The 9,474-nt window shown below is 38.7% G+C and overlaps 1 long non-coding RNA gene across 1 annotated transcript in view; it reads left to right on the top strand.

The window, feature by feature from the left end:
- Positions 1-9,157: 9,157 nt before the first annotated feature.
- Positions 9,158-9,474, top strand: part of LOC101429701 (uncharacterized) — a 60,809-nt gene continuing 60,492 nt past the window's right edge. The window contains exon 1 of the long non-coding RNA XR_009185162.1: positions 9,158-9,327. This is a non-coding gene — a long non-coding RNA (uncharacterized lncRNA). The remainder of the gene's footprint in view (positions 9,328-9,474) is intronic.

Here is a 9,474-nt window from a genome sequence, read left to right as displayed (position 1 = left end):
GGAAATGAGATTAGAAGGACTTCTTTTCTTCCATTTTTATGTACCTTCAACTTTGCAAATTTAGGTCTCTGATGTGTTTAGACTGATAAAAAGGTAGATTTAGATTAAGTCCACAGTATTTGCAAAATACATATACCTGCAATTTCAACTAGAACTCTTGTTTCTCTATTAGAGACCTTTTTGGTCTCTGTGCTCAGTTGATTTAGAATGTGAGAAATATGCAGAATTATTTTCCATATCGATTACGGATGGAGTAACAGTTCAATTCAAGCATGTGTATAATGTATATTGGATATACATTATATACATTAGTTTACATATATATTGTTCTGGTTACCAAAACTTCCTATTGGGAATGATTTTTTTTCTTAATGTGAGAATCTCTTCTCTTGGAAATTACCATCTTTTCTTCTCTTAGTAGTTACTGTCAAAAGTCTTTTTGGAATTTTAATGAATCTAGAGTTGAGTAATAAAAAACATGTAGACTCTGACATGACAGACTTAGAACAGAAATGTGTTCTCCTGGGTCGACTATATTGTGTGAGGTGCTGGGGGAGATAGAAGTGTAAGAACTAGTTATTCCTTCAGGGCCTTTCAAACTAGTAGCAGACACCAGGTCAATAAACCTAAAAGCTAGAAAATCAGTGATTGCTAAATTATAAGTTCAGTGTATAGTCAAGAATGATTTGGGACACTTCGACCAGTTGGAATAAATTTATGGAGGACATGAGATTAAGCATTTGATTAAAAATAGAAACACACTAATTAATTATGAATATTAATGATTCATATCATCTGCCCATTGTAGGTAAATGGATAAACCCTCTTAGAAATAAATTAAGTGATAACTATCATATTTCTAAAATATGTTTTATTAATGAAGACAATTTGAAAATATGGTAAAGAGGAAAATATTTAAAATTCTTTTTTATGTTCAACTTTTCAACAAAGGGATGATCTCTTTAACTCTCAGAACTATGTTGAATTTAAAATGATACGATAAATAAGACCATTGCTTAGATGGTGTGTTAAGATAATGCTCTGCTAATATGTGGTTGATCTCCTAGTGTTACTAATTCTGAAGCTTGAAGGCAGCGATTCTGTCATTGATTTGTTTTGTTCATTTCTGTAGGCTCAAGTCCTAGAAGAGCCCTGGGAGCAGAGTAGGCATTGGATAAATATGTGTTGAATGAATCAAGGCAGAGAGAGTGTAGGAAGAAAGTTCTTTGAAACGCAAGGCGCCACAGGAACACAGAATGACCAGGAAAGTAGATAAGCAGTACCTTTCCTTCTATGCAATCAGCCTTTCTAATAACCTCACTTTTCTCCAGACAAGTGGCATATGTTGATGCAGACTGGAGAAGATATCATTGGACATTTTCTGAACACTTAATGAAATCATGGGCTTTTGACCAAAAATTACCTGTTTTTTATCTGATAAGTATACTGTATATTTTAATTTGATAGAAGCTCTCAAATTTTGTGATCCAACCAAAATTGTTTCTTGGAAATCCCAGATTTTCCTGACTTCATTAACAGTGGAGGTAAAAGTAATGAAGAGGGTTGCATTTTGAAGTGGTGTTCATTCTAGTTACAATCTCCATTTCCAATGATATTAAGTTAAAAGCTTTCTATCTTCATTTGATAATGAAGGCGCCTGGGGCATATTGTTTGGGAGAGGTCTGGGGTACTGCACTTATGAAGCCACAGAAAACAGATGAACCAAAGTGGAAAGTGTGAGCAAAAGGCCATTTGGGGAAAGAAAGAAGAACAGAGCTCAAAATTGAAAATGTGTCTAAAGCAAAGAAGTCAGTATGATCTGTCTACACACCTACATCCTTCCTGGAGTGACTGGTCATTTTAGCGGCTTTGTTATTCCAGAGGTATAATGGGATGGAAGGCATTTGCTCATAGTAACTATTAGTGACTAGAGAAATAAAGAACAGAAAAGCAAATCAGAAACCCTCACGTCACTTATGCCATTTTATGATTCGACAAAAAAAGGTGCGTCTTTAAAAAAGGCAGAAACTTGATTTTTCATTGTTTAAAGGTTATGAAACCAAAGACTTCATTCTAATATTTTTTTTCCCTCAGTGGAAGGAAATTAAAAGTAAAAATTATTGGGGATAAATATATACATAAATATATTTTTAGGAGGTACTAGGGATTGAACCCAGGACCTCATCAGTGGGAAACAAGAGTCAGTCACTGAGTTACATCTGCCGCCCCTCCCCCACCCAAGGAGAGCTGGGCTTTTTGTTTGTTTGTTTTTTTAGGAGGTACTAGGGACCAAACTTGGGACCTTGTACATGGGAAGCAGACACTCAACCACTTGAGCTACAATTTCGTCTCTAAAAAAACATTTTATACAATCCATTTTCCCTTTTCAGTCAAGCCTTACCTTTAAAAATAATTGGCAGATTGAACTGTGAATTTTATACATTAATGAGTGAGATGATTTTGGCATTTCATAACTATTCATGATGTCCAGGACTGTCAAGAGTTATTAACTTAGCCTTTGTGATATAAAAGTTTGCCCATTTGAAAAGTTGTCTGATTGAGAAATGTGAATATTTTACTATGTGGATAGTGCTCAGGAAATCAACAATGATTCTTGCCATGAACTCTAGAATGCATGAAAGCTGAGGATTTTTATTGTGGGAAAAATGTACTAACTGTCAACTGGGTGCAGTATAAGCTGTATCTTATGCCACAGACATTCCACTAAAATGTCTCATTAGCAATATCCCCTTTATTCTACCAGTGGTCTATTTTGCCATAAGGAGATTCAATTAATACATTCACCCAAATTATTATGATAGTACTTATTCATACTAAGGCCTTGGAAGTTTCCAAAGCCACAGCTTCTCTCTCTGTTTCCTATACTTTACTTTTTTCCCCCTCTTTCTTAAATGAAATGAAGCATTATGTGACCAAAAGACGATTTCCATGAACTTCATCTAGAAATATTAACCAGATGAAATAGCTGTCTAACCATTTTGGAAACATGCAGATAATGTAGATGTCACTTAAAATGTACATGCATTTGGGATATGCAAAGAAAAGTAATAGACAGCAATGATATCTTTGATCATGGAAAGGACTAAAAAATACAGGAACTGTTTGGAGGGTGGTTATCATCAGTCCATTTTCTATTCCCTGTGCACAAATCATTTCATGCATTCTGCAACCCGAGCCCCGATGTTGGGCTTCAAAAGCAATTTCAGCAGCAAAATAAGGTGCCTTTCTTCAATTTTCAAGCCATTTGTACGAGGTTAGTGTTGTTTACCCACCTGGTACACTGATATTTACATACCCCTTTAAAGAAAATTGGTAGGTATGATTTATGGAGTACTGTAAGAGCACAATTTTCCATGTAGTGCACCTAATCTGAAAGGGCACTTGCAAAGGTCACTCTGGCCATACAAATACCAAGTCTTCTCTTTGGAATAAGTTAGGATATTCATTTTTCTTGGAAAATGTCAGCAGTACCCTACTCCAGAGGTTAGTTTATGCAGATAAATGCGTAAGCCTTTAATCTTCGAGCAAAAATACTCTACACAAATGTAAAAGCAGTACATCTATCACTGTTAAGACCCGTAATTTGTTTTTATTTAAATCTCAAGCCAGGGCAGAGTGGGCAACAGGACTGTTAACGTGGTACCTCACACGTTAGCTGAGATCAAGGCACACAAACACGCTGACACCCTCAAACCAGGTACCTGGCACGTCGGGAGGCTTACAGAGCCAGGACTGGTATTCTCAGCTCCTTCTGCACTTGCTCTTTTTGCAGCTAGAGGCTTCCTGTCCAATCCAGTACGGGGAAACTGGCCAGTAACTTTCCTTTCCCAGCCAGCATTTTCTCTGCCCCCGAAAAAGCACTAGCAAATATTCAGGTGAAAGGAATATAATTTCCTTCCTTCCTTCCTTCCTTCCTTCCTTCCTTCCTTCCTTCCTTCCTTCCTTCCTTCCTTCCTTCCTTCCTTCCTTCCTTCCTTCCTTCCTTCCTTCCTTCCTTCCTTCCTTCCTTCCTTCCTTCCTTCCTTCCTTCCTTCCTTCCTTCCTTCCTTCCTTCCTTCCTTCCTTCCTTCCTTCCTTCCTTCCTCCCTCCCTCCCTCCCTCCCTCCCTCCCTCCCTCCCTTTCTTCTCTTTCTCCCTTCCTCCTTTCCGTCTCCTCTCTCCCTCTCTTTCTTCTTTCCTCCCTTCCTTTCCTTCTTCTTTCCTGTTCATGTCAACCCAAGGAGAGAACAATCAACAAATAATTTCCTTTGTGAATTTATTTATTTTTCCCAAAGAAAAGTTATGTTTAGAAAAAATCTCCCACTTTTTCTATACTTAATCAGCCCCAATCCTGAGATTTTCATATTTGCAACTGACAAGAAATGGTGAGAAGCAAATTCCTTTTTTGGGGGGTTTTATGTTTTATCCCAAATCATGGTTCTCTGAAAAGTATTTTCTAATATTAAATTTAGGAGATGTGGATGAAAGGTAAAATATGATTATAAGATGTTTGTCTTTATTTCTATAAAGTGAAAGAAGGTGAGGATGCATGAAAAGATACTCTGTTCACCCCTATGGGATTTTTGCAAGTGAGCATTTGGAGTTTGTGAGAGGCAGGCAGTGGCTGAGTGTGATCCCTTGAGTTTGGCTTGCCAACTTAACATTGATTTTGCCATCTCAATATTGTCAGAATAAATTGAAATTATAACCATCTACACAACAGATTTCCTTTTGAAAATGTAGATATCAATGCAGAGATGCAGCAGACATTTATTTACTTTTTCTTGTGGAGAGAAGTAAGTAAAAGAAAATGCCACCACATACTGCTGCCAATGGATTCAGGCATCGTTCCCCAATATGTATTTTTTTCTTTTTATTTAAGGATTTGAATGGGTTGGTGATTTTATCAATATACATAATACTTTTTTTGCAGGGCTGAGCTCAGTGATACTGAATAGATTTTAAATATCAAAAAGTTTTAAGGACCATCGCTGAGTGTAGTACCAGGAGAAAATTATGAAGTGTCAATGGCAATGAATCTCTAGTGTTCAGGTGATAAAATCAAACACAAATTCTCTAGCTCTTCATGTCAAATATTTTAGTAAAGGTAGTATAGATAATTTTAGAACAGTGTCATACTCAAATCAGTGAACCCTGATTAAACTTCCAAATTGTTGAAGAAATATATAATCTGCAAGATATGACAGAGATGTGCAAGCTGGTCCAAGACTGAGGTTTTGTCTTTCTTCTTTTCCTTGCCAGTATGCCTCAAGTTCTGGCACATGCTCCTGAACTTTTGACTCTTACATCCAGCTTCCTGCTCAACATCTCCTTCTATGTCTAATAAATAATTGACATGTATTAAAAAAGAACACAAAAACCCTCCTTGATCTTCCATTTCCAAGCCTACCCTTTCCACAATCCTCCCCATCTTACTGAGTGGTGACTTCGTACTTCCTGGTACTCAGGCCAAGAGCCTGGGAGTCACCCTTTACAGTTTTTTTTCTTTTTTCTTTATTAGAGAAGCTGTGGATTTACAGAACAATCATGTGTAAAATATAGGATTCCCATCTACAAACTGATTATTAACACCTTGCATTAGTATAGAACATTTGTTATAATTGAGGATAGCACATTCCAGCTTTTTTCTGCTCACATTCCTTAGCCCATTGATCAGCAAATCTAGTTAGCTTGGACTTCAAAGTTTATCCAGTATCTAACCTTTCTCCCCAATTTTATGGCTATCATCATGGTTCCAGCTCCATCAGACTCTTTAAATTATTAATTTCCATACTTTTGCAATTTCTTCTGAACATAGTCATTGGCATGATCCTTTCATAGTATAAGTTAGATCATGCCTTTGCTTAAAATGCTTCAATGATTTCCATTGAAAAACTACAAATGCTCTACCTGCCATGCCCGCCCCCAACCTTATCTCCTATACATCTGCCCTTTTCTTACTCTGCTTAAGCCACCCCTGTCTCCCTCAGACATACCTCTGAGAATTTTCACTGGATGTTCCTTCTGTTTCTATTCCCCTTCCCCATAAGGAAATTCACCTTTGTCTGCCATCTCCTGAAGATCTTTCTTCAAATGTTACCTGGGAGAAACTTCTTTGACAACCCCTTTTAAAATCACATCCCTGTCTCTCCCTCCCCCATCCCTATTCCATTCTTATATTCCCTATCACCCTCTCTGCTTTTTTATTCCCACAGCACTTATCACCATCTGAACTTATTTTATTGTTTACTGCCTGTCTTCCCCAGTATAGTATAAATCCCTGAAAGCAGGGACTTCTGTCCATTTTGTTTACTGCTGCAACCTCAGTGCCTAGAAAAATGTTTAGCATAGGGTAGAATTCAAATATAAATATTTGGCAGTTGAACTGACAAATGCCTTTAACTACTTGGGAGATGCCAATAATTTTATGGCAGTATTCTTTTCCTTAAAGAGGTTCCCCAGGAATGAAAATCTTCAGGCCCCACACACACACAACTGCCTTGACTTATTAATACTTCCTTAGTGAAACATATGAATGATGTGGGAAATTAGAGACCCCAAGTAGCCTCACGGCATTTCAGGATAGGCTTGTCCTCTGTCATCACTGATTGAATTAAGGTCTTGACTTTGAGTGAGGAAGACCTCAAGGGATGAGAATGCTTGGGAGACAGCAGGAAAATGTGGTTCAAATTTCAGTCTATTGGTTCTTAGTTGTGTGTGGTCTTATATGAACTACTAGGATTGATCATCTCCAGCTTTCTCATCTGTGAAATGGAGCTATGCAATAGTAACTTCTCACAGATTTGTAGTGAGGATAACCTGAAATTATGTCAAATTCGGTGTAAACTCCAGTGATCGGTGTAAACTCCAGTGATTGTGCCTTTCATGATCATCACTGAAATCACAATAGGAATACAGTCTTATGCAAGTATAGTGCTTAATGGAGGCAAATGCGTGCCTTACACTGCAATGTCTGCCCTGCCATGTCAAAGGAAGCAGGTCAATAGAGTGACCATCATTTCTGCACATAGTGAGTATTTCTTTGATTCCATGACCTAACAACGAGAAACATAGTCTTCTTCTCGAATCTAGCAGTAGTTAGGTTAATATTAAATTTTATTGTCATAATGTGTTATAGTTTTAAGTGGGCAAATCTAGATTACAAAAATAAGTAGGAAAGTATGCCAATAGTCTGAGACTATGGATGTGGTAGTTTGAATTATGTACCCCAACATAGACATGTTCTTAATTCTAATCTGCATTCCTGTGGATGTGGACCCATTGTAAACAGGATTTCTCAAAGATGATATTTTTTGTTAATTAAGTTGTGGCTCAACTGAATGAGGATGGGCCTTAATCCTGATTTCTAGGGCTCATATAAAGAGATGAAACCAGCAGCCTAAGGGAGAAGGCATGCAGGAAGAAGATGGGAGAAGCTGGATGTTGGTGGAAATCAGAAGAGCCAGAAAGGAGAGGATATCTTTATGTGATGGGAAGAAGAGGTACAAGCCAAAGAACCCCAAGGATTGCCGGCAGCCAGGCCCGGAATGACACTGACTTTGGAAGAAAGCAAACCTTGCTGATATCTTGATTTGGGACGTCTTCTAACCTCAAAACCATGAGCCAATAAATTCCTGTGCATAAGCCAACCCACTTTATGGTATTTGTCATAGAAGCCTGGAGAACTAAGATACGGAGCTGGCAAATTATGGCTGATGGGTCATATCTCATCCATTGCCTGCCTGTTTGTGTACAACCTGTTTTTTTTTTTTTTTACATGGTTGGCTAGCTGAAAAAAATGTAAAAAAAAAGAATAATATTCTGTGACATGTAACATTTATGTGGAATTCAAAGTTCTGTGTCCAGTAATAACGTTTATTGGCATAGAGTCATGCTCATTCATTTATGAATTGTCTATGGCTGCTTTTGTGCTACAAAGGCAGAGTTGAGTAGTTGAGACAGACCAGATGGCTTGGAAAGCCCGAAATATTTACTCTCTGGCCATTTACTGGAAAGGTTTGTCAACCTCTGGCCTCCTGGCTTAAGAAAACCTAGTACCTCAATTTAATGGTGAACTTGGTTTCATTTCCATTGCCTGAGAAGCAAAAAGTAGCTAATGTGGGCAGAGTGCTATATGTGGAGTGGCCACTTTTCTGAATTCCTGCTGAGTAGGTTATGGTTATGTGTGTGTCTAGGCAGAACAGCCTACACAGAAACACAGCTCATGTCCTTCATCTCTTAGATGCTCATTTTTTTCTTTCATCTCCTGAATAAAATGGTAGGACTCACTTTGTGTCTTCTGTAAAGAAAGGCAGATATTGGCTGAACCATTTATCCTTCATCTCATTCTGCCTTCTAGTGCAGTCCTGGGTCCCCCATCTGGACAGAATTTGGTCTCCAAACTTAGCACTTCACCAGAATCATGAATTCACTACCTTCCACCAGACCGCTGCATACTTTTGCAGAGATATTAAGGCCTAGTAAAGTAAGAAAAAGTAGGTTGCCTTACTTGGACTTAACTTTTTTCTTTTCCTGTCACTTCTTCTGTGAGATCAAAGCCAGCCTTTGCCTTCCCCTCTCTCTTTAAAGCTCATCAATGGATGGTTCATCAAAACAGAAGAGCACAGTGTTGTTTCTAGAAAGGGTGTGGGTGGGGGAAAAATTGCTTTGGCAGCACCACATTTGTAGAGGACTACCTTCCAAGCCGTGAGTTGTACAGTGTTTTCTCTCTTCCCCTTTGGGGATGCAGCTGCTGGGCTACTGGCCCAGAGTTCATCCTTTCTCTGTTGCAAGGCTCATGGTTGGGAGATGGGGCCAGTTCCACAGGTCTATGGAGCTCTCTGACCTCTATTATGAGCCCTGTGATAGCAAGGAAATAGCAGACCTTTTTTTCCCAGCTTCCCCCTGCAAAGGGCCCTTGTAGCAGGAGGACTGACTTTCCCTGCGTTTCTGGTTTAATTAATACCTAGAAGATGAACTTTGATACCCACCCACAGCAGCATAAATTGGATGGAGTTAAATAGGGCACTTTTTAATTTCATTCTGCTATTTTTGTATTTGTATCACATCTCCCTCAGATAATACAAATATGGAGTAGAATTCTCAACTGCATCCTAGAATGAATTGCATGACCACATACAGTTTTGTTGCTTATCTATGTCCTTTTGATATCCAGCTTACCTAGGGTGCCTTGGGCATCTGCAACAGTGTCTGGTTTTGGGACTGCATGGTGAAGTGGGGAGTATTAAGATGGAGGCTGGGCTCACCGATGTTCCTGGCAAGACAATTCAAATTTGGAGAGTGATGATTTGCTCCTGGTGAGAGAAGGTAAGTCCTGTGATATGTGAAGGGGTTTGGTACATGGGGGTTTAGTTTAGTCTGAGCTGAAGGCAGAGGCTCCCTTCTAACCTCTAGCCCATCTCCTTTTCTGTCCCTGTTGCTGGTGAAAGGAGAGCATGCCATGTCAAGCTTGCA

Source organism: Dasypus novemcinctus, chromosome 3 (genome assembly GCF_030445035.2).
Source record: "Dasypus novemcinctus isolate mDasNov1 chromosome 3, mDasNov1.1.hap2, whole genome shotgun sequence".
Classification (NCBI taxonomy): Eukaryota; Metazoa; Chordata; class Mammalia; order Cingulata; family Dasypodidae; genus Dasypus; species Dasypus novemcinctus.
This window is presented reverse-complemented; position numbering and strand designations above follow the sequence as displayed.